The sequence below is a fragment of the Triturus cristatus genome, chromosome 3_2 (assembly GCF_964204655.1).
Source record: "Triturus cristatus chromosome 3_2, aTriCri1.1, whole genome shotgun sequence".
Taxonomy (NCBI): domain Eukaryota; kingdom Metazoa; phylum Chordata; class Amphibia; order Caudata; family Salamandridae; genus Triturus; species Triturus cristatus.
The window spans coordinates 1,230,847,085-1,230,870,048 of NC_140584.1; the positions used below are offsets into that span (position 1 = coordinate 1,230,847,085).

A 22,964-nucleotide genomic window follows, 5' to 3' on the forward strand; every position below is an offset into this window, starting at 1 on the left:
CATCAAAACATGATGTGTTTGGTGTCAAACGCTTTGAAATACTGCCCCTCGCCAGTTCTGGGGACGGGGGTAGCATTCCACCCTTCTAGAGGGAGAGACATGTTCACACTGGCTAAACCCAGTTAAAACTTTCCAAAGCCCTGGCATCACAAAATGGATGCCACAGACAAGGGTCTGGCCTCCTGCTGCTGAGGGAAACTCTGGCAGGGGAGGCCTGGACAATAGGTTTCCTGTCTCAGGGAGGTGTAACCACCTCCCCAGACAGGCAGAAGTGTATTGGGGCAGGGTGTGTGCATTCAGAGAATGCTTTTGAGACACTGCCTGGGACACACAAGGTGTCCCTGTGCATAGCCCAGTTCAAACCGGTTGCAGGGGCACTCAGTCCCTGCTCTGCCACGAAACTGGACAAAGGGGAAGGGGTATAACCACCCCCACCCCAGGCCCACCCATAGGTGGGGTCTTAGAGTTAGTCCATCCCCTAAACTTAGTATAAGTATAGGAATCCATTCCCTAGGACTTTAGATTACCCTGGACGAACCACTGCAACATATATCCTGGACCTTCAACTTTCTATCACGACTAGAAGACGGAAGAAATCTCCCTTGGGGTCAAGGAGTGACTCCCCTGCTTGGCAGGCACCAAAGAAGCAACTGACCGGTCTGCAATTCTGAAGCTCCCGCCGGACGCCGAAGTCTCTGCATCCCCAGAGGTGGATTTTCAGACTTCCCCAAGGCTACCCTGATTCCACAGCAAAGCTGAGGTCCGTGGCTATCGTGGGTGACGTGAAACCGTGACCCCTGGACACCATGAACTTTTGCAGCAACACTATCTTGCTGGTACTCCTTGAAGTTGTGCTTTGGGTTCTTAGTAGCCCCTTCCTTGAGCACCTCCTGCACTGAAGATTGTAGGCCTCCACTCCACGAGTGACCCGTGGGCCAGCTCCAAGTGCGACCACTCGAGGCTCCTTCGCGATTAGAAGCCCATTGGCTAGCCGGTCCCCACGAATGCAACTCCACTTATGCTGGGGCTTTTCTGCTTGCTGTAGTCTTGCCCTTACTTACCCTTGCTGGGTGAGTCCATCAGACCTTGCACTGCAGTCCATTCTCTGACTTCCTGTGACTTGCCGTTGTCAAGGCTTGTTGGGTCCTTTCTGGTCACCGACACCGCAGCACTCGACAAACTTCATGGGACAGCTCGAATCCAGCTCGTGGACTTTGTCGACACCTCCTGGACCTCGTGGCTGAAGAGTCAAGACACCCATGAACTCACCTGAAGCACCCGACATCTGTGGGCATTGGTCCATCCTGCCATAGGTCACTGGCAAGTGACCCAGACTCTGTCCCCTCTGCTTTCAGGTTCCTTACATCCTAGATCCATGCTTGGATCTCTCCAGACACTTCTCCTCTTCATGGCAGGAGCAGTTCCTTGCAGGCTCCCATTGAAATCGACGACGCGACCCGACACCAAAAGACACCTATGCACCCGGCTTCCCTGGGTGGGGTAACTCGAGTACTCTGGTACTCTCGTTAGTGCTAGCCCTAGAACTACCTAAGTCCAAGAGGGTTTGGTCCTGACTCGATTAGAAGTGTCCCTAATCTCTAAAATTCCAACCGCGACATTCCCCATCGAAGATAATAGGAACCTGTAGTTGTGTTTCCACACTGCATACAGTTCCCGTGGGTCCCCTGCGTCACTACCTTGGGTGGTTCCTTGGGGTCCCAGTGATTCTAGAGGCAATAGGCCTAGTGCCTATTCCATTCGTGGTTCTTATACAATTTTTTTAGTATATGGTTTGGTACACCCCTAGGTCTCAAACGTGTAGTTGTGCTTTTACTGATGCTTGATCACTTGTAAACTAAGTATTTCAAACTCCAGTCTCATATAGAGACTAGAGGGGTGTGTTTAACCTTAAATACATATCTTTTGATATATACCTGCTGTAGTTGTCTTTTCATTTGATCATTCAAGAGATCATAGAATGGTAAAATAAGCTGCTTTACATTCCTTCAAGACTTAGCCTGAAGGCTGCTCTCCATAGCTACCATTAGGATAGCTTTCACATAAGGTTGTCTTTAACCATTCGGGTCTGGTGCTGAGTCAACAGGGATAAACAAAAAGCATATCTACTAGTTTCGACATCTCTAGTTATTTTATTCACCTTTTTTGATTTAGTGCTGCACTTTTAGAACCCCTTTCACCTGAGCGAGAGTTCAATTTTTGGTCTTTGTCATCTCTAGTGGAGATCTGACTGCAACCCTCGTATGCCATTTCTCTTTACTCGCAAACAGGTCGTTCCTTCCAGACTTGTTGCGGTGTATCAAGAGAGACAGACCCAGATGATGACAACACACTGACTCCTCGGTGATTGATGGGTTCTGTTCCCAGAAGGGTTCTTATCTAACTAGAGATGTCGAAACTAGTAGATATGCTTTTTGTTTATCCCTGTTGACTCAGCACCAGACCCGGGTTGTTTTGTGTTATAGTGATTTGGTTAAGGGGATTTACAACCTGCTGGTCTTTAAAAACTTTTCCCTTGGGCCTTCTCCCACTTTGTTCTGTTGTTATTGTCTTTAACCATTCACCATAACGGGTTGTTTGGACTGATACAAGGTGCCCGCTACAACTAGTGGACAGCATATATCAGGCCACCTTCTCACATGGATAGCCAGGAAAAATGAAAGGCAATCAGCCCTCTAATCCCCCAAAACCTGATCTATATTCGAATCCTCTGGGTGTTTTCATTTTGCAAGACATCTGGACCTTTGTGCAGAAGTCAGACTGTAGGAGCACCTGTGACTGACTCTGCCCCAGCTCTCTTGGACTTGGAGGTGTTCTGACAAACCAGCTGCCTCCCGCCTGCAAATAAAAGAGAGAAACAATACCCTCTTCTGCGCCACATTTGAAAGACACCTTCAGTGAAAGGGAGGTCAGCTTCTTGGCTGTGAAACTTCGTAGCTGTGTGTGATGTGTTTTCACAGCCAAGGGCTCCTATGTGTACTTTATCATACTGTTTGTTACAATTTAGCACTTTACTTCCTCCCATCGAGGCCCCTAGTGCTTTTATAGGACCTTTTGTGAGGAAGAAAGTAGTTTCATATATTCACAGCAATGTGTATTAACGTAGCACATTCCACAGAGTGTATCTGCTTCTAAGTGCTTTCGTGCCGGTTCCTACAGTAATAAAAAACACATGTGTAATTGTACAGTGCTCGCTCGGCCACTGGAGAGTTTTAGCGCCGAATAACAGATAATTATAGTTACCCAACTCAATGGTATTCCTTCAATCGCCCTCGGAAGGATGAAAGGCTGAGTGAACCTGCCGAGCTTCAAACCGGTGGCCACAGATTTCTAAAGTGGCAATGGCAGACGTGTAATCCACCTTGTGAGGATAAAATGTAGATCTGATCCTGCCAGAGTCAATCCTGAGCCCTGAGGTTACAGCTGTAAATGAGTAGAGGGAGCAGTTTGCACTGAATTACCCTACCATTGCAAGTATCGTGTTCACTTGTAAAAACCACATCTGGAGTAATGATCCCAGCTCTGAGAGCCTGGTAGCTTCACTGTGCCCACCCGAAAGATGCCACCTGCAGTTGTGTTGTGAGGGCCACTCCTGGATTATTGTTGTGTACAGTTGTGCCAAGCCTCGCCAGGAGTGTGGTGCCAACTGCCAAGCCCTGGAGGGCCCATTTTGGATGTACTGTCAAGCCACAGTTTGAGCACTGAGTCCTTCTCGAGAGCAACGCTGTGTGTATATTTATTGTGCAGCACTAACAACAAGAGAAGTTGCCTTTTCAAAAGATCACAGGCGCTGTGTGAGCTCCAGAGGTCTGAAGTAGAGTACTGCGCACAATTCTAGGGGTACCAACAGGAGAACTGTGCCAAGTTCAGAGGGTGACCTGGGGCACTTTGGTGAGTCTAAAAACTGTGTATGGAGCACTCTGTCCGGTCCTGGAAGCCTCATCTCCACTACTCTCTGTCCAGTCATGGAAGCCTCATCTCCACGACTCTCTGTCCTTGAAGCCTCATCTCCACTACTCTCTGTCCAGTCCTGGAAGCCTCATCTCCACTACTCTCTGTCCAGTCCTGGAAGCCTCATATCCACTACTCTCTGTCCAGTCCTTGAAGCCTCATCTCCAGTGCTGGAAGCCTCATCTCCACTACTATCTGTCCAGTCCTGGAAGCCTCATCTCCACGACTCTCTGTCCAGTCCTGGAACCACTACTCTCTGTCCAGTCCTGGAAGCCTCATCTCCACGACGCTCTGCCCAGTCCTGGAAGCCTCATCTCCATGACTCTCTGTCTAGTCCTGGAACCACTACTCTCTGTCCGGTCCTGGAAGCCTCATCTCCATGACTCTCTGTCCTTGAAGCCTCATCTCCACTACTCTCTGTCGAGTCCTGGAAGCCTCATCTCCAGTCTGGGAAGCCTCATCTCCATGACTCTCTGTCCAGTCCTGGAAGCCTCATCTCCACTACTTTCTGTCCAGTCCTGGAGGCCTCATCTCCACTACTCTCTGTCCAGTCCTTGAAGCCTCATCTCCATTACTCTCTGTACATTCCTTGAAGCCCCATCTCCACTACTCTCTGTCCAGTCCTGGAAGCCTCATCTACATGACTCTCTGTCCAGTCCTGGAAGCCTCATCTCCACGACTCTCTGTCCTGGAAGCCTCCTCTCCACGACTCTCTGTCCAGTCCTGGAAGCCTCATCTCCACTACTCTATGTCCAGTCCTTGAAGCCTCATCTCCACTACTCCCTGTCCATTCCTTGAAGCCCCATCTCCACTACTCTTTGTCCAGTCCTGGAAGCCTCACCTCCATGACTCTCTGTCCAGTCCTGGAAGCCCCATCTCCACTAGTCTCTGTCCAGTCCTGGAAGCTTCATCTCCATGACTCTCTGTCCTGTCCTGGAAGCCTCATCTCCACTACTCTCTGTCCAGTCCTGGAAGCCTCATCTCCACTACTCTCTGTCCAGTCCTTGAAGCCTCATCTCCACTACTCTCTGTCCAGTCCTGGAAGCCTCATCTCCACTACTCTCTGTCCAGTCCTGGAAGCCTCATCTCCACTACTCTGTCCAGTCCTGAAAGCCTCATCTCCACTACTCGATGTCCTTGAAGCCTCATCTCCACTACTCTCTGTCCAGTCCTTGAAGCCTCATCTCCACTACTCTGTTCAGTCCTGGTGACCACGTCTGGGGTGTTTCTGGAGGTCACATCTATAATATCTCCAAAGTGTATGTAAGGAATGCCGGATTGAGCAATCCGAGCCATAATGAGATGGCAGAGAGTGCCGCCTTCCCTCATTCTTAAATTCACAGAGTCTCTGGAAGAAGACAAGAGGTCAGGTTCAGTGAGCATCTGCCTACGCCTTAAAGCTCTTCAAAGCCCCTTCTTCAGGGGCAGTAGGTGTTATATCAATCCATTAACAATGCAGTGCCCAAGATGTCTGCACGTGTCTTCGTGCGTGGCTGGAATCCCTCCCAGCAGGCGTGTGTGGTGTCTGCATTCCCAAAGGACGTGGGTAGTTTCTATGTATTTAGTAGGATTTATAAAGCGCACACACAGATATAAAGCACCAGAGCAGGGCGGAGAGACAAAGAGGGGGGTTGGGGGTGCACACATCACAACAGATTAACCATCGTCCTGACACTTCATGTGTAGCTACGGTGCTCTTTGCTGAGAAAGGCCTGCACTTTCTTCTCGAACAGCACACAGCCTTGATTCTCTCTGAACACCCAGTAATCTCTCGCCGTATCTCTTTTACTGGCCTTCACACATTGGGTTAATTATTTTTATGTCCTAGTGACCAACCCCAAACTGGACAAAGTTGTCTGTGATTGATGAACATCTTTGAGTGGGGTCTATCTTTGGCTGACAAAGGTGCTGTTAAAATGGCGGCGTCTTTACTTAGGATACGTAAGTAAACTCTAGACGGCAGTCGCAGAAGCACCTCAAAGCACGGCTTGTCTCCCGCACATCCCTCCTAAGCCTCTCAGTGAATGGTCGCCGGTCATTGTACTGTAAGTAAATTATCGTGGGGTTTGGGTCAGCTGGGCAGTCGGGAACGAATCACTCATATTGGAGTCCAGACATCGGCCCTCTAAATCCGGCCTTTCACTGGATACAAAACCGAACTGTATGATTCTGAGCCAACTACGTCATATCCCTGTAACAGAGTTTGGAAATGTGTAATATAACAATATATACAATACATGAAAACTTTGCTCTATGATTTTTAGGTCGAGCATTCGAGACCTATTGTAATTTTTCTTGTGGGCTTAAAGCCATCGCCTTTCTTTTGATTTGTTTGTTTCAGTGTCATTTGAAAATCCTTGCCTGCTAGTGGTCATCCCTGCCTCATTGTCCCTCCTTTTTCCCTTCTGTTCCTCCCATGCAGCATGGACTAAGTACTATCTCATTCCGCTATGTTCCTTTATGTGTTCTATGGGGGACTCTTTTTTTTCTTGGATTTCTGGTCTGTGACTGTTTGCCTGTGTTCAGCTTCGGTGCCATAGCTGCATACGTGTAGATATAGCATTCCTCTCTCCCAACTCCTCATAATGCCACAGTTGTGTTAATGCTGCCTCCCTCACTGTGTCTTCCGCTTGTTGATTGTATCTATTTCGATGTTTTGCTCTTTTTGTGTCCACCTGCAGTTGGGCTTCTTTTTGGTAAGATATTTGTATTGTTTTGTGCTTTCTTTTAAAGAGGATTGGGCTTGTTCAAGTCTTGTCTCGCAGTCCCTCTAGTGCTGGTGTTCCCGTCCCATCCCTCACCCCTACTGCCATTTGACAACTGCTGCAGCTTCTTAGGAGCCACCATTGTATCTACTTTTCGGTAACTTCAAGGGAAAGCAAAAGTGGCGCTTTTACTTAATAAATGGTTGTTTCTCAGGGCGCTGTTTGTTTTTTAAGATGGGGCACGCCAAAAAAAGTTGTGTCGTAATTGGCTGCCATATTAGGGTCAGGCAAACAAAGCTACCACTTCTTTATTTTTAATAGACTTTAACATATTTTTACTCAGCGCTGCGCCTGTTTCACGAGCGCTGCACTTTATCTTCTTGGATGGGTACAATACGGTGGTACCCGTTAAACTCTATCAATATTTTTAATCCATTTCAGTTTACAATCACGCTTTGCCTTCTGAAATGTTTTATTTCCCCCCACCAACACAGTAACGTCGTTCTTGTTACTCCCGTCACCTGGGATGTGTTTTAGCTGAAATTTGGACAGCACTACTATAATGTGACATTTACGTACTATAATGACTGGCAAACCCTCAGTAAGACCTGCTGTTGGCAATGAGTATTTGTGTGAGTAGCGTCTCATGTTCTGAGCATGCGCAGTGTATTACACAACAATAAACCACACTGGTTCTATAGCCGCCTCTCCTCCTGATCACGGGAGAGAGTGAGCTTCATCACCTGAGACTGTTCAACAACAGCTCAACCATCCAGAAAATACCACCGCATTTAGCAGAGAAATAACCCAGCACTATTCAGAAGAGGCGAGCGATTCTCTTTCAGAACATTAGTCTCCATTTCAAACGCCGGTTAAACGTTCTGAAAAGAGAATCTAAAGCATACAGAGAAAGTAAACGTGAACGCAAGTCTGCTCACCTCTTCTGAATGCCGCTGAGATATTTATTCAGAAAGTGCGGTCGGGTTCTCTTCTTTCTAGAGATAGTGCCCATTTAAACGTTGTTGTTTGGACTACATTGGGCCCAAGTTCCCTCCACGCGAGGAGTACTTGCAGGGGGGCACCTGCTGCCTCCCGCTTACAACTAAAAACAGGAGTCTGTCTAGAAGCCTCCGCTGGCCGAGGCGATGCACCCATGGCAGCACTCCTACCCGGAGAAGGGTCAGTGCTAGCAGAATCCTCCGCCGGCAGAGCGCCGCACCCATGGCAGCGCTCCTACCCGGAGAAGGGTGAGTGTTAGCAGAAGCCTCCGCCGGCCGAGGCGCTGAACCCACGGCAGCGCTCCTACCCGGAGAAGGGTCAATGCTACCAGAAGCCTCCGCCGGCCGAGCGCTGCACCCATGGCAGCGCTCCTACCCGGAGAAGGGTCAGTGCTAGCAGAAGCCTCCGCCGGCCGAGGTGCTGCACCCATGGCAGCACTCCTACCCGGAGAAGGGTCAGTACTACCAGAAGCCTCCACCGGCTGAGGCACTGCACCCATGGCAGCACTCCTACCCGGAGAAGGGTGAGTGCTAGCAGAAGCCTCCGCCGGCCGAGGCGCTGCAGCCACGGCAGCACTCCTACCCGGAGAAGGGTCAGTGCTAGCAGAAGCCTCCGCCGGCCGAGGCGCTGCACCCATGGCAGCACTCCTACCCAGAGAAGGGTCAGTGCTAGCAGAAGCCTCCGCCGGCCGAGGCGCTGCAGCCACGGCAGCACTCCTACCCGGAGAAGGGTGAGTGCTAGCAGAAGCCTCCGCCAGCCGAGGCGCTGCAGCCACGGCAGCACTCCTACCCGGAGAAGGGTGAGTGCTAGCAGAAGCCTCCGCCGGCCGAGGCGCTGCACCCATGGCAGCACTCCTACCCAGAGAAGGGTCAGTGCTACCAGAAGCCTCCGCCGGCCGAGGCGCTGCACCCATGGCAGCACTCCTACCCGGAGAAGGGTCAGTGCTACCAGAAGCCTCCGCCGGCTGAGGCGCTGCACCCATGGCAGCACTCCTACCCGGAGAAGGGTCAGTGCTAGCAGAAGCCTCCGCCGGCCGAGGCGCTGCACCCATGGCAGCACTCCTACCCGGAGAAGGGCTAGTGCTACCAGAAGCCTCCGCCGGCCGAGACGCTGCACCCACGGCAGCACTCCTACCCGGAGAAGGGTTATTGCTACCAGAAGCCTCCGCCGGCCGAGGCACTGCACCCATGGCAGCACTCCTACCCGGAGAAGGGTTAGTGCTAGCAGAAGCGTCCGCCGGCCGAGGCGCTGCACGCATGGCAGCACTCCTACCCGGAGAAGGGTCAGTGCTGACCCTAGCAGGGGCACATAACACCAACCAAAGAGCTAGGGCAAACTCCCATCAAATGAGAGTTTAAATCCAGAAGAATTCTGCCTTCTGAAATCTTTATAAAATTAGCTCTGTGCATTAAAATAGAACTTACATTTTAATGGTGTTTATCCTATTTTTTCTTGGTGTCGTAAAGTCAATGATATTATGCAGCACTATTTAAACAAAGTGCACAAATGAAATAATGCATTTTGATATCAAGAACAAAAGAATGTTCCACTCTGTTTAATACACATTATAGGCAGCTGGCTATCAAGCGTAATATATAAAATTATTGTGCCATCTGCAGACGTCAATGCACAACCTGTAGACATGTTGGATTCCAGTAGGGGTGTATCTCTCAGCCTTATAGCTTTCAGAGATTGATAACAAGGATATCACAGAGTTCAGAGCAGTACACGTCATTTACAGTGATGCAAAACTGGAGCAGGACAAAGGCTGATTGCAAATCGCTGATTCATTCATTTATTCCTGGCTGAGGTTGCATGGTGGGCAGAAAACAATGATGGCCTGGAATGTGCGATTCTTAGTAGCTGAGTTTAATTCAGGCATTCCACCCATCAGTGCGACACCCAAAGAGCGACAGGTGTGACGTGTCCTAGGTTCTGTGTTCATTGTGCTATAATGCTCAAGCTGAACCCTGTTAATGAAGCCCAGATATATTGAATCTGGTTTAGAGTGGCTCGTGCGCCCAATCGTGGGGTTCCAGGCCTGGTACTTTAGGCTGGTCTATTCCTACTGGAGCAAAACACGGGCTCATTTGCATGTGACAACTCAGCCTTTTCCATGTTTAGCATTTATTCCATTCCTTGTACACAGTGAGAGACTTGTGCTCATTGCAGAACACTTCTCATCTGCTCTGGTGTGGATGTTCCAGCTCCTACCTCGCCTTGTTTCCGTCTCTCAATTCTGCAGCCTTCATGCTCGGAGTCTCTTTATAAAATTGTCTCTGCGCCATCGGAGGCTCTTCCTTTGTTTTCATCTTTTTGGATTTCCCACCTCACCTGTCCTTTGGTGAGGAGAGATAGAGGAACGCGCCTCGTTACTTGATTACTTTCAACTGCTTCATTTATAATGAGATGGCTCATGACATCATCTCTTACCAATGTTGTCATGTGTGTGACAGCGAAGGTCGTCACAATGAGACCGCGTTTCATTGGCTCGGGTGCGCCGTGATGTCACCCCATTCTACAATGAAAGGCTTGGTTTTGTTATGGGATTCCGATTGGACTCAAAAACATGTTCCGACAGGCAGTGCGAAAAGAACCATTGATGGACAGAATGCGGCACAATGTCCGCACATTTATAGGCTGCTGACTTTCGGCAGTGGATAAGCCAAGCAGGAGTCTGCGTCACAATTTTATCAACTTGCATTTCAAATGGCAGTGTGAGTCGCTTCTATTCACTCCACATGCAGGAAACCACTGTGACAGCGCAGAGAAATGACTGTCTCACAGCCAATATCAATTGTGCAACGCGCTGTAGTATGCTGCTCAGCCAGGATGTGTTTATATTAGAATGTTGAAGGTTAGAATGTTGGTATGATTTAGTCAGTTGCTAAATGGGCTGAGCAGATACAGACCGCTCCTGGTGGGGCTCATCTATTATATAACTTGATACCTAATAAACCTACATGAAAACTACCAAGACTGGACCACTTCTCGTAACATTACATTTGGCAACGATTTGGAAAGACCCTCCGCTTCAACTTCCAAGAAACCTCAAGATAAAGCTACCTCAAGTTACAAAAACCGAGAAGCAGCAGCTCAACTTATCTGGCACTACGAGCCCCACCAATGACCCCCCACCGGTCGCCCTCAACTCCAAAGTGCCACTTTCTACCTACGGATCCTGCTGCCTTCCAGTTCCTTTCCATAGTTTCCTGTCCGCATGCCAGTGGTGCAGATCGGGTTCTCCAAATCCCCTCTACTTCCACGGACGGAATGATTTCACAGACACAAGCACACACACACATCATACACTGGTGGGGCCCATAACACCAACATTCATTCTATCAAACTGTCCGTGCCTTGTAAAAGGGAAAAACCATCAGTTCTTAACCAATCTGCTTTTCCTTGATGGAAGAACCACTTTCCCTAAATCACCCTAACAATCCTTCCATCAAATAGGTCGATCGAATCATTTAGTTGTTATAAAGTTTGATGAAAATCTTAATAATCTAAACATATTCATTAATCATTCCAAGGAAATAATCACCCGACACATTTATTCAAACATTAATTTCTTTTATCTAAATCAAATGCAAGTAAAGCCTAGTAAATGCAATATCATCTTTGTCATATTTACCTATTCTGGCTAAATGCCATTTTCTAAGTCAGAACTGGGCCTCAGAAATTTGTCAGACTTTTCTGTGCCGTCATGTAGAGTCACCGTCCTCTCCGTCAGCATCGGGACCTCTGATCATCAGTTCAAGAAGTGGCGCTAATACCTCTCTAGTCTACCAATATTTATACTGAAATTTACATGTATAATGTTTTCTTTTCCCCATTCTCGTTATTCTGATTGGTGAGTTTAAAATTGAAGTCCGGATCTCACAGCAACATTCGCATAAGTTCCCATGTATTTCCAAATTGCAAAGTTCTGAATAGCGAAGTTCATAGTAACAATTTTGTTTCAACAGGACATGACCCTGATAAATGTTTTGAGTTCGTCCTGTACATGTCCGGTTCATTATTTCAGAGTTTGATAATAATACAATTTTCTTCACGTTCAGGGGCATCTGGCACTCCTCCCAGAGTAGTCTTCATGGACATGGCGTGATGGGTCAATCTGGGGACACAGCTGGTGTCATTGTGAACGCCTTTCTCCATTGTATAACTCGGGAAGTTTATTTAGTACTGCTAGGCTTCATTCTGCGGCCATCTTGTGACAGGCCACAATGGTCAACTTAAGCAAAGAAACACAAAATCGCAATTAATACATGTAAATAATTAAAACAGTGTTATTCCCCTGCTAATACCCATATGTGTGTGCATTTATCTAGCCATATGCAACATCTAAAGCCATTAGTGCATGTTTATTTAAAGCGCAAATCACAATAACTTCACATAAGCAATGTTTATTTTACTAATATGCGTACCGGCTTAGTTCACTTGTTATTTTAGCCATGCAAATGCATTCCCACGTGTATTCTTTCTGTTAATAAGGTTGGTTAATTTTCAAATACTCCAGTTAATAATTATAATTATTCAGTAGTACTTTTAATATAAACATACGAAAATGGAATAGGTATTTCAATAAAAGTATTATACCTGCTCCAGCAATCCCCCCTTTGGTGATTTTATCACCACAAAAATCAAAACCCAAAAAATTGCAATTTTTCCCCTTTTACGGAAATTCAAAATGTTTTCTCGCTCTGTTGTTTTAATCTTGTTTCCTCTTCATCTTCTCTTTTTGCTTCTATATACATACTTTCCCTCCATTCTTCTAATTCTATTTCTTGTGGATCTCTTTCTGGTTTCTTTTCTCTCTTTTTTATATTTTCTCGTCTAATTTTCTTTTGATTTCTTCTATATCTACAACACATATATCCTAGTCCAAGAATTAATAACGCGAAAATTACACACGTTAGTGGAAATAATATTTTACCAAAAATGGTACTACCTATTTTAGCTATGAAATTCTTTATAGCAATCATTTTATTAGCAACTTTAGTCCAGATATTTTCAGCTTCCAGTGGTACTATTTCATCATGCAATTCAGTTATATTTTTGATATAGACTTTTAGATCTTTGCTTTCGTCAGGAATGTAAGTGCAACAATGTTGAACTTTCAGCATTCCACAGACTCCACCCTCTTTTGCCAATAAAATATCAAGGGCAAGTCGATTTTGCATTACCATAGCACGCAGGGCAACCATTTCAGTATTTGCCAAAAGAAACCCTCCAGCGGTGCTTGTAGACAAGCGATCCACTACAGTTGACAGTTTTTGAATATTATATGCATTCAAAGATATTCCCACTGCTGGTATCAAAGCTCCAAAAATCTCACCTACAATTTCTGCCCAAGTTTCTCTTCTACTGCGCATTAGTAGGTTAGTTTGTCCAGTGGTTTCTACTCTATCCAAGTGAAAGATTTTTGGAAAGACTAGGCCAACGTAACATGTGCCATACCAATGGTCTGGCAACCTATAGTAAGCCTTATTCCCACAAATATAATACATTCCAGGAAAGACTGGATCTTCTCCACCTCTAAATCCCCATCCGGTTGCAATAAAGTATGTATCATGGCACTCACTAATGCCTATGAAAAAGTAATCACACTGGGATCTCTTCCTTGTAATGCATAGTTTGCCTTTCTGTGGTGCATCTATAGCCATTGCTGGACTGGCTCCATTCTTCAGCTCCTTTTCTTTCTCAATGTCCCACATTGTTTCAGTCATTTTATTTCCTTCTGCTTTCTTGTGCATGTTTAACCTTCTTCTCTCAACCATGTCTAGGAATGTTTTCTCTTCTTTCTTCAAACTGCATGTTAAATTGTTTCTAAAAACATATTCTAATGTTAATTCTGTAGTTTCTATAAAAATCTCACCTAAAACGTTAGCTTCTTTAGCAGGATTCAGTTCTTTATTCATAGGCAATTGCCCAAAAATGTTATCTACATTTGACATATTATAGTCTAATTTCTCTAATTGATAAAATACACTAATTAGCACACTACATGTAATTCCATACGTAGCTGGAAGGTGATGATAAGTTACTCCTTCTGAAACAGAGGCAGGTAATTGCATGCAGACGTAGCAATCCCTTACATCCATTGTCTTTACGTATTCATATAACACATGACACAACAATTTTGTTGATTTTTCTCAAATCCTGCACTATTCTGAACTTCCCATTAGGTTTCTTCAGTCCCATTATAGGTGAATTACATGGGCTGCTCAGTATTTCCCTTAACACTCCCTGCTGGATCATTTTCTCAATTATAGGTGTTACTCCTTCAATTATTTCGGGTGTCAGTCTGTATTGTGGGATGTTTGGGAAACTTACTCCTTCTTTTACAGAGATTTTTACTGGGTCTACATTTCTCATCAGGCCTACATCTTCTCCAGTAAAATCCCAGACTGCTGCTTTCACTGTCTGTTTTAATTCTGGGGGAAATTCATCAGGATTGAATACAGCATAGGTTTCAACAACATCATTCTCTCCGTTAGCTATAGTCATTTTATACAGAACATCCTCAACTGGTGTCTCAAAAGCTATTCCATCTGAACTACAGAAAATGGTGCAGTTCATCTTGCACAACTAATCCCTACCTAACAAATTCACAGGACTGGTGTCACACACCACAAATCGGTGAATGTCTGAAAATTTCCCTATTCTGACCTTTACCAGGTCAGTAAGGTAAGTCTTGATCTGTGTGTTAGACACACCAACTACTTGGATTGTTTCATCCGAGAGAGGAAGATTCTTTATATCAGCTGACCTGACAGTTGTATGGGTAGCACCAGTGTCGACTAGAAAAGTAATGTTTTCATCATTAACCTTCCCATCTACAAAAGGTCCTGTCTGGTCTATTTCTAGAGTTGCGCCAAGCACGCACTCTTCTTCCTCCCCTTGGCACCATCAGAATCCTTCCTCAGAATCACTTTTCTCATTCCTCAGCCAATATTGTGACACAGCGCTCGCGCGTTGCGGTTTGTTTACCTGTTCTTCGTGGTAGGATCCCGAATCTTGGCTATACTTCTGAGTGCCTCTGCTGTGTGGCAAGGGCGGCTTTGGCACCTGATTCTACTGCTCTATATTGCCTTTCGCTTTTCCTGGGCCAAATCTCGTTTTATTTCCTGGGTTATTTGCTTGTTCGACTAACTGGGCTTCCTGCCTTTCTGCAACCTTCACTTGTGCCCACATTGCCTTTTCTTTCAGCTTTCTTTGCTTTGCCTCAATCTCATCACTAAAGTATTTAGCATGTCTCAGGATTTCATCGATCTTTTTGCTCTGACTGTCTACGGTGTGCTGTCTGATCATTTCACTAATTTCAGGACGTAAACCATATACAAATCTATATACAAAATGGCTTAGGTCCTTTTCACCCAGATGTTCATCTCCACTAAACTGCTTGAAAGCCAGTATTAGTCTTTCATAGTAAGCATGGACTGATTCTTTCACTTCCTGATGTGTTGGGTCTATTTTAAACCAGTCTGTTTCTTTGGGAGGTACCTTGTTTTTCAAGAATACCATAACCTGCTCATATTTCTTCATTACCTCGGGATCTGGTGCTCCTGTTTTGAGATCTCTGAGGTATTCTTTAGTTGGCCAATCTATAACTATTTTACATTCTGCCCACAAGTCTGCTGGTACTATTATATCAAACAGACTATTCAGGTCAATCCACAGCACTTTTGACAACTTCACAAATCTGTCTACCTGCCTGTACCACTCGACGGGCTTTTCTCTCAATCGAGGGAAGTCATTTGTAAATGACAAAATATCCTGTCTGGTCCATGGGACATGTACATATCCCCCTCCAGGAATCTCTCTCATGGGAAATTCTGTCACTACCTTCTCCTTTTCTCTCATAGGAAATTCTGGAAAAGTTCTGTCTGATGCATCCTCTCGTTTTCTATGCCACCTACTTTTCCATTTCTCGACATCTCCCCATTTTCTCAGCAAAGTGATTATGTCCTTAATATGCCTTATTCGACCTGTGGTGTTTATATTCTCAATATCTTTATCCGTGAAATCCACTCGGTAAGGCTTCTGTAAAGCTTTTACCCTGTCCATGTCAATTCCCATTTCACTCGCTATTTCTTCCAGCCTGTCATGTGTGTACTTTGCTCTCCATGTGACGCTTTTGTACAGGAATAGCAACTCCTCATCCTGGTAATTTTTCAGCTTCTCTGTGGGAATCGTTCCTACTATTAGCTCTTCTAGTACCATGCGTAATTTAGCCACATCAATGGTTTGGGAGTCTATTTCCTTTCCCTGCAAGCCTTTCAGCCATTCACTCAATTCATCAGTGGTTATTCCTGTGGATTTCTCTACACTCACTGGTTCTGTTACTCTTTGGGGTTCTAATATTGATCCTCCGGTCATCCTGTTCCTTTCTATGCAATCGGGATTCAAAAATGGATTATTCTGCATATTCAATTCAACTTCACACATTGTATCTCTCCACGGGTTCTCTCTTGTTCTCATTAGAGTTTGCTCTGGCTGAACAATCTGCCTATTGCTCACATGCGGAACTGTTAGACCATGTTCGCTTTCTTTCTGCTTCTCAAAAATAGGCATAACGGGACCTATTGTTACAGGAACCGTAACTGCTTCAAGATTTTTGGTCAATTCTCTTATTTTCTCTGTCAGTTCTAGTGTGTTTTTTGCTAAGTCCATTGAGTTTTCACTCTCAGCCCTGTTTTCCATTTCTTTCTCTCTTTCCCTAAGGGAATTACTTCTCTTCACTTCAGGTGTCATGACTTCTGTTTTGATGATTCACAGGGTATCTCTCATTGGGGTAACTGGCGTTCCGACCTCTGGTTCTCGTCTATACGGAGGTGGACTCTTGAAGAACATGTCATCTAAGACATCGTCCTCAGATTCATTCGCCCCATATCTCCTGGTTTCCACATTATGTTTCTTCTCTGCAAACTTTTTCCCTTCAGTCTCACCTGCAGTTCTTACGGGAAACAGTCCTTCAGTCATACTAGCATCTCGCCACCTTCTCATTCGATCATGATGAGTTTCACGATCATACTGTCGTCCAAACATATACCTATATCGACCACCGCTTCTCTGTATTTCCCGTTCATGCATTTCATCTTCCCACTCAGTCAACGCTTCAAATTGTGTCGGCCTAGGCCGAGGCTCTAGACTCATCATTCGTTCCCGCAGATTTCTGAATATGGCCAGATTAAATGAGCCATGTTCTGGGAAAGCTAAAACTCCGTCCTCCTTCGTGTACTTCACCCAATTGTCCAACCAAATACAAGTATGATACCCATATTTCGCAACCATGAAGGATGCGGGGGTCTTCGTCGGAGGCAGTAACTGTCCTTCCCTAGTCACAATCTCTTTGTCTTTCATAAACCAGTTTTTTATTCTACCAAACAAAGACTTCTTCTTCTTTTCTACATCGTGATAATACATTTTCCTGTTTTACGTAAATCCCTAGTCCTTTCTACAACTGTACGATCTCCTGTCCAATTGCAGCGCGACTCACACTAACACACCAATCCGGAGCGTCTACGTCACCGACACAATCCACAAATCCCAGCGCGACTCACACCAACGCACCAATCCTGGAGCGTCTACGTCACCCTGCTCTTCTTCCAATACTTGCGCGGCACACACTAACGCACCAATCAGAGCGCTTCCACTGTTTCAACCCACTGTCCAATCCCAGCGCGGTCTTCCTGACATCAGCAGTCGCTGCAGCACCTCCTGCTCCTGTCTCCTGTCTCTCGTCTACCCCTCCTTTACAAAACTACTCGGTAGACTTGTTTCAATTTCTACGATTCTGTTAGTTACAACATATAAACATCTCCATTGTCTGCTTCGCTAACCACGGAATAGCAATACACCTTTCTCACGAGAATTCCACCTTTCCTGAGAGCAGCGCTTACCTCTGCCCTACTACGGAATCGTTACTTCCGTTGATAAAGTAGCACATCCCTCTACTTCACCCTTCTAGCAAGCATCAATTAACTGTTTCTCCAGAATTAAGACACATGGTTGGAGACGCAATGCTCCTGAGAAATAAAACCAGAGTTTCGCAATTAACCGGAATGCCTTTTTCATTCACGCACTTTCACACCAGAAAATGTAGCACATTCACACAGAATCCTGTCTTTCCCGAGAACAGCGATCAGTCTGTCCTACTACAGAATTATAACACACGTTAACAAAGCAGCGCTTACCTCTGCCCTGTCCTTCTAACAAGCTCAGAGAGGACCTATTACCTTTCTAGTGATAAGCGTTATCGGAATGCCAAAAGGATCCCTGGTACCTAAGACCAGAACTTCACAGGTAACCTTCGCTATCATACACACTTCTATCACACAGAAAATATGTCTCTAATGGCAACCCACGGCGATGCTACCAAATCGAACCCAGACAATGCGACGAGCAACTTCAATTGTTACACGTTTCCCCTGCATGCATACAGGGCCAACAATTCCGTCTTTCCCGAGAGCAGCGCTTCCCTCTGCCCTACTATGGGATTGTCACCGACTTCCTACGTCCCAGAAGCCGTACACACTACATAAAACTCAATACGACTTCAACATATAGGGTTAGTACATATATCAATACCAATCAATAATCAATAAGCTATATACACGCAAATTCATCAAACCAGAACAATACATAACCATCATACTGCTACCAAGAAACTGGTGCAGATCGGGTTCTTCAAATCCCCTCTACTTCCACAGACGGAATGATTTCACAGACACACGAACACACACACATCATACGCTGGTGGGGCCCCTAACACCAACATTCATTCTATCAAACTGTCCGTGCCTTGTAAAAGGGAAAAACCATCAGTTCTTAACCAATCTGCTTTTCCTTGATGGAAGAACCACTTTCCCTAAATCACCCTAACAATCCTTCCATCAAATAGGTCGATCGAATCATTTAGTTGTTATAAAGTTTGATGAAAATCTTAATACTCTAAACATATTCATTAATCATTCCAAGGAAATAATCACCCGACACATTTATTCAAGCATTAATTTCTTTTATCTAAATCAAATGCAAGTAAAGCCTAGTAAATGCAATATCATCTTTGTCATATTTACCTATTCTGGCTAAATGTCGTTTTCTAAGTCAGAACTGGTCCTCAAAAATTTGTCAGAGTTTTCTGTGCCGTCATGTAGAGTCACCTTCCTCTCCGTCAGCATCGGGACCTCTGATCATCAGTTCAAGAAGTGGCGCTAATACCTCTCTAGTCTACCAATATTTATACTGAAATGTACATGTACAATGTTTCTTTCCCCCAGTCTCGTGATTCTGATTGGTGAGTTTAAAATTGAAGTCCGGATCTCACAGCAACATTCGCAAAAGTTCCCATGTATTTCCAAATTACAAAGTTCTGAATAGCGAAGTTCATAGTAACAATTTTGTTTCTACAGGACATGACCCTGATAAATGTTTCGAGTTCGTCCTGTGCATGTCAGGTTCATTATTTCAGAGTTTGATAATAATACAATTTTCTTCACGTTCAGGGGCATCTGGCACTCCTCCCAGAGTAGTCTTCATGGACATGGCGTGATGGGTCAATCTGGGGACACAGCTGGTGTCATTGTGAACGCCTTTCTCCATTGTATAACTCGGGAAGTTTATTTAGTACTGCTAGGCTTCATTCTGCGGCCATCTTGTGACAGGCCACAATGGTCAACTTAAGCAAAGAAACACAAAATTGCAATTAATACATGTAAATAATTAAAATAGTGTTATTCCCCTGCTAATACCCATATGTGTGTGCATTTATCTAGCCATATGCAGCATCTAAAGCCATTAGTGCATGTTTATTTAGAGCGCAAATCACAATAACTTCACATAAGCAACGTTTATTTCATTAATATGCATACCGGCTTAGTTCACTTGTTATTTTAGCCATGCAAATGCATTCCCACGTGTATTCTTTCTGTTAATAAGGTTGGTCAAATACTCCAAACAGTTAATAATTATAATTATTCAGTAGTACTTTTAATATAAACATACGAAAATGGAATAGGTATTTCAATAAAAAGTATTATACCTGCTCCAGCACCAGTTCCTGCCTGCATGCAAGCTACTGCGACACCGATCACCCTCAACTACAAAGTGCCACTTCCTTATTGCATATTCTGCTGCCTCCCAGTTTCTACCTACAGTTCATGTCCGCATGCCAGTTCCTGCCTGCATGCCAACTCTGGCTCTTCACTGCTTGTTTTTCGGCTGACTACTCGCTCGGAGCAACGTGTCCTTCTGTCTGCCCCTGCACACCGCTCCGGCTTGCTTGTTCCTCACATTCCTGGTTCCTGACATGCAGTGTTTGTAACCTTCAAGTAATCGGAGCTCATAATTTCCTCTATGCTGCCTCCCTTTTCTTAACAACTGCCCCAGCTACAGGCATTTCATTATAGCCCTGCAAACTTTACAAGCAATTCGACTCTCTAGCACCGACTACAGCGTGAGCAGACACTCACTGTCACCTAATGGAGGTCAGTCTTATTTTTAATATCCTGCATTTTTCAGAAGAAATGCCATTTTGCAGCACTGTTACCGTTTTTTGCCACGCGACATTTGAAAGTGGCGCGAGACACCTCCATACCTCGAGCTGTAGTCGTGCGGATCCTCTGTGGTTGCACCTCCCATCCAAGGTCTTCTCCCTCTGTGACGATCCTTCCCTGCGTCATCACGGCTCCTCAGCAATTGTTGAGCCTATTCTTACCGAGAGCCACCCTGCCTGACGTCGTCCTGCGTGCCGCCATTTTGAGTTTGGTGCTTTTCTTCACTTCATGTGCACCTTCCAGCATACTTCTCTTTTTGCCAACCACAAGTGTTTGCCATCCAATCTTACCACAGTTCTCTGTTGTGCCTTCTTCCGTCGCATGGAATTTCTTCAAGGACATCGGAGCGCCTTAATGGATTTTCCGCAGGTACTGTTTCATTTTAATTCTTTATTTTTTAAACTTGCTGCCTGTTCACATTTGTTTTTGAGACACTCCGTCTTCTTTGGGAACCTTCAACACCACTTCGATCTGCAGTTTCCTTTCTCGAAGTACTGTACTTTAACTTTTACAACAGCGCCCTCTAGCGATTATCTTCCACCACCGCACCTCTACAAGGAATTTAAGGTTCCTTTGTTTTAGTCACTACAATTACACTTTCTCCAGTATTTTATCTCGTCAATCTTCCTACCAAGGTACTATTACATTCCTTTTCATCGTTTTTCACCGGAACTTAGCACAGTTCTTCAGCAGTTTCCAGACCACGGTGATCACCTCATTTATTTTATTTTATTATTTTCGTAGGACATTGACACACCTCATCTTAGCAGAGTGTCTCTAAGTTCTAATGTGCTATGCTCTGTACATCTTGCAGTGCTGCAATTTTCTCCATTCTCAAAATGTGTATTTTATGGTGTTTTTACGGTTTTATTTGCATTTTCATATTTTATTTCTATGTGCATTGTATTTTACTGCTTTATGTGGTCCTCCTCCACATCCGTCTCAAATGTTCTTGTTGCACATTGTGCTGTGTGCCCCTTCCGCAAACCCTTCACCCCAACTTCCTTTGGGGGTTTTCAATGTTCAAGGTACTTTATACTACAGTGCTTATTTTACATTATGTTACTTTACGTTGCTTTACAGTGCCTTCTTCCCAAGCTCCTAGGAGAATTTTCCAAAGGCATGTTTCACAATAGCATAACATTAATATTTGTTACTTACATTATGTTTAATTGCGGTACTTTTCTTGCATATCCCTTGTTCATGAGATCTAAGACAGTCTGTAATTTCACCTTACATGGTACCTGTACGTGATTTTACATTTTCCTACTGTCTAGTGGATTCATTTTCCAAAATCCAGCTAGGTGTACCTTTCACACCACCTTACATGTTTAAAGTGCGTTTCTCTTTCTTTCTTCTGCACTTACTGTTCTTTTCTACTCGCTATCTCCACAGTGGTCTGGCCAACCACTGTGCCCTGGTGGTGATTCTTATTCATGTTTTTGTGCTTCCATTGCCGCGCAAACTTCTTCCTTCATTTCTTTGCTTGTTTTTCCTTACAGTACTCTTCCCTTTGCAACTTCGTCTTAATCACATCTGTTGTCTCCGTTAAAGGGGAAGGAAGGGTGGTGTTCCTTTTCGATACATGCTTTGCTTTCATTGTTCTTTCTTCAGTGTTTTTTTCAGTGCTTTTCTTTTAAAGGTTCAAAATGTATTACACATTCATTAGACATTTTAAAACTTATCATTATCTCATTACGTGTTTTAAAATGCATTCTTTATCACATCACTTCAAGATTTATTCACCTTAGGTTTTGATTGTAACCTTTTGTTGTACATCTTTGAAGTCCCCTTTCTCATTGCAAAGAAGGGAGAAGATGTAGTGTGCTGCTCAGCCAGGATGTGTTTATATTAGAATGTTGAAGGTTAGTAATAATAATATCTTCTTTATTCGGTTTTTTACAATTTTTAAAAACCATAAAAGAGCAATTGTTTAAGCAATACAGTACAAAATCAATAAAAGAAAAAACATATGTTTTAAAGCAAAGAAATAATAGTTAAAACCTATCGTATATCATATGAGCCAGACCAAAGATTCACGAAGTTTCATTTCGTCAAGATAGACTAAAATCAGACTCAATATTACAGATTATTCCTATGTTTTATAATACATCTTAGAAAGTTGAGGACATAATAACAGATCAATTCGGAATCTAACATTTGAAGACGTAACATCGCGGGCCGACATTGTCTTAATCCCCATCGCTTTAATACAGGTACTAACCAAACCTTCCTATGTGGGTGATGAAATTTACAAAACAGAATAGTATGTATATTTGACTGCATTGATACTTCATCACAAGGACAAAGAGTGGGAGTTAAATCCCAACTATTTCTATCGGGGAAAGATACTAATCTGAAAAAAGAATCTAATCTAAATCTTGTCAGCAACATTGTATGATAGGTGCTAATCTGTATAGTTAAGTATGGTTGAATGGAATAGGTGGTCTGAATCAAATTGGCGTGAAGGGCCGACGGTTTTGTTGCCACAGAAGTCAACCTCAAGGACTCCAAGTGCGTTAACGCCAATTTTTTCAGCGCTCTCTTTGGCATTTCGATGATTTTTTTGGGGTCGTAATAATATTTCTCCAAGCCAAGATCCTTGAAGAAATTTCTTACATAGCATAGCCATTTTATTTTAAAGGATGGTCTATGGTCATTGAGTCTAACAAAAGTTCCTGCGAAAAGACGTTATTAACGGAGGTCCAAATACGTCGCCAGAGCAATA

The 22,964-nt window shown here is 44.4% G+C and overlaps 1 protein-coding gene and 1 long non-coding RNA gene across 2 annotated transcripts in view; one reads left to right on the forward strand and one right to left on the reverse strand.

Annotated features, from left to right (window-relative positions):
• Positions 1–22,964, forward strand: part of LOC146859535 (CD5 antigen-like) — a 608,239-nt gene that overhangs the window by 261,665 nt on the left and 323,610 nt on the right. The window lies entirely within an intron of this gene.
• LOC146859537 (uncharacterized) lies at positions 11,310–20,990 on the reverse strand. Its single transcript, XR_014979784.1, has 3 exons — positions 20,278–20,990; positions 18,761–19,359; positions 11,310–11,910 (listed from the first exon to the last, which is right to left on the reverse strand). It is a non-coding gene; the product is annotated as an uncharacterized LOC146859537 (long non-coding RNA).